The following is a 3,363-nucleotide window of genomic DNA, read 5'->3' as shown; positions in this document are numbered from 1 at the left end:
AGCGCCTTCTAAACTTAAAGCCAAATTTTACAGAGTGATGGTTAGACCAACTGTCACAACCCGAGCCGAGGCCCTGGCCGCGACGGGCATTCTGAACCACAAAGGCCCGAGAGACCGCTTAGCACACCATCATAAGCATATTCCATATATAAATCAAAGTGAGGAAGATATAAAGAAATTCGAGGGAAACTTATATTACAAACCGTGCCAACAAACTATGACAATACAATACTCAACTTCTATTTACGAAGCCTCTACTAAATACTAATTGTCTAGGACGAGACAAGGCCCTCGGTTGAACCATAAACTGAATTAGATAAACATATGAATAACATGTAATTCGAAAAATATAGGATTGCTCACCAACTCTGTCATCTTTCCATATGTTTTGCTGATGTGATGGACCATGGTATTGAGCCCCAGAACATGTACTATGAGGGAGCCAATATTGGAAGAGTATTGGTATGCAGAACAACCCAAAAATAACGTATATTTCATGTAACATAATTAAGAGCATTGTAAAAATAATTTATCATAATATATACAAAGGTTTCAAAACATCCTTATAAATCATAGACTCAACTCTCTTTATCTTAATCCTGAGCTAGATAGTACACCCTACATTTCTGATTATAATCCAACGGGCTATATGAAATTCATCCTTGACTGGGCAGCCAAGCCCCCGACTCAAGTTTGCCGCAAAGGCTGGAGTTTACTAATTTTGATATACAAAAGGGCACATGACCAGCGTATAATCCCCTCTTTCAGCGCATAGCGTATAATCCCCTCTTTCAGGGCACAATAAATCCCGCATTGGCGGGCAATGAGTTATCTGAACTCATGCCTTCTTTTGGTAATCATCTAACTCTCTTTAATTCCACTTTTAACGTATTAAGACCATGCTTCATGTTCATAACATTATTTACTTTCATATTAAGGGCATTTCATAATAGGTATCTTCGTACCTAGACTTGCAAGCCATATCATCTCATATCATATCCACCGTCCTTCTCATTAAAAACATGTTAATGACCACCAAAAGGTTTATCATGTCACATGAGAGTTCTTATTTCGAAAGTATATAAAACTTATACAAAAACACTGTCTTTTCAAGACTTTAACACATAGTGGCCAATTATTTCATTAATCACATGGAATTTCTTCATCAGGACACAAAAGCATTTAGCATGAGAAATACCCCTTTAAAACGTGCAAATAAACAATGCTTGGTAGTTAAAAAGGCATTCAAAACTCAAGGATTATCATTATTTATAAGACAGTCCCAAACATTAGTCACACATAAATCTCATGATAAAAAAAGGGACTTATAGTTCATGCTCTCAAACCAAATTCACAATTCATAATATGTTAAGGCCATAATTTCATCATGGAGAAAGGGAATTTAATTCACAAATAGTACTCATAAAATATTTTTCAAAACACATATCATATATGCACATGATTACAACTCAAGTTTATGAAAAAAAACTCATGATAAATGCACACTTTCATCAAAATGGGTTCATGATGCATTCTCTTTAAATAGTTTCCCAAAACTTATGACATATATATAATTATACATCTTTAAAGCTTGTAAAAACAATAAAACGTATGCCCATTAGGATAGTCCCACATACCTTTTGACGAAGAAAAATCGAAGAGAATATAGAGAAATTGGACCTTGAAAGCTTGAATTCGTCAAACCCTAGGTAGTTTCTTCTCTATTTCTTATGGAGAGATGATTAGGGATTATGGAGAGGTGATATAACGATGTTATGTTGTGAAAATGGATGGAAAAAGATTAATATAGTGTTTATGGGTCGTTTATAAGTGAAAGAACTTCAATATCCCTCCTCTCAAGTCAACAAACCCAAAAGTTAACAAATTTATAGCATCGACGTGTCGTAGAGGATAATATCCATGATGAGCTCCATGTCGGACCCTTACTACCTCTTCACGAAAATGCTCATAACATTTCACACGGATATCGGATTAAGGTAAAATCAAATTCATTGTAAAGAGGACACATTTATCTATAATTTAGTGGGTCTTGAGCCCCAAAATTCCACTTATTTCAGAACTTATACACATTCAAAGTTGACCTTGTAGAATCGAATTCCAAAATTCAGTCGATAACAAAAGTTCTTAACTCCATTTGACTCCAAGTGTTTAATATGAACATTTTTCCCCTCAAAGGAACTTTTCACACTTGTATAATGATCATAACACTTATAAAAAATAATTGGATTCAAGCTTATACACGTAGAAACAACGGTTTGAATTCTAGCCCTAAAATGAGGGGTGATACATTATCTCCCCTTTGGAATCATTCGTCCTCGAATGATGGATAGGAATATTTTGAAGCTTTAGAAGTATGGAAAAAAGTATGTAACTTCTCATTAAGAACTTCCACTCAACAAAACACGTAAAGGAATAACAATCAAAGGGCTTCTTGGCATCACCAATTAATTTATGTAAGCACAAATCATAAGACAATGAGACCAAGGTTGTACAAGGGGTGAAATACTCATAGCCCCTCAAGCTAAGTGAGAAAAACAAAATTATCAAAATTTTACCTAGGTCTGCATCGCAGACCTTATCGTGGAGCATATCCTCCGCGTCGCTACCTCCATGACCTAAAACTACCCTAGACCCCGACCGAAGATTTTAAAGCTCTTCCAGGTTACCCTTTTTACATCCCGGGACATGGTTTGAGTCAAAAACCTATAGTTCAAGCACGAGAAGGTCAAAAATAAAATGATGAAAACTTTGAGAGTCTTATACTAATAGACCTTATATATCACAATACTTTTCAACTATGACTTTAGCTACAATACCACACTTCATCATTTCAATCTTACAATTTCCCAACAAAACATATTTCTACAAGACCCTAAGTCTAGTTAGACCTTACTTTCATGTTTAAGCCTAACCCGAAGTTAAAAGACGCTAACTTAAGCTACGGGGCTCGATACTTTACATCCATCCATGAATACTACTCCATCTTATCATTGTAGTCAAACAACATCATGCCTTAACCAAGAGTTCTAGCCACATAATATGATGGTATGGGTATTCATCAATCATAACGTTGCCTATCTTTATACACCCACTCTAAGAATAAGATTTATCGTGACTCTTCCCTGAAACTTGCCACTATGAGAAAATTTAGAAACTACCTTAATTCATCATCGACCCCTTAGATAGAATTCACAATCTTAGACTTGAGGATATATCCTCTCATCAAATCTATAACCACAACTCTCAACACAAATGGGGTATCACCATACATATAAATGCTAAAATCCCCCTGATATACTATACTATGAAGGCATTGCTTTCCGGGAATGCTACTCTTAACTT

The sequence above is a fragment of the Capsicum annuum genome, chromosome 12 (genome assembly GCF_002878395.1).
Source record: "Capsicum annuum cultivar UCD-10X-F1 chromosome 12, UCD10Xv1.1, whole genome shotgun sequence".
Taxonomy (NCBI): domain Eukaryota; kingdom Viridiplantae; phylum Streptophyta; class Magnoliopsida; order Solanales; family Solanaceae; genus Capsicum; species Capsicum annuum.
This window is presented reverse-complemented; position numbering follows the sequence as displayed.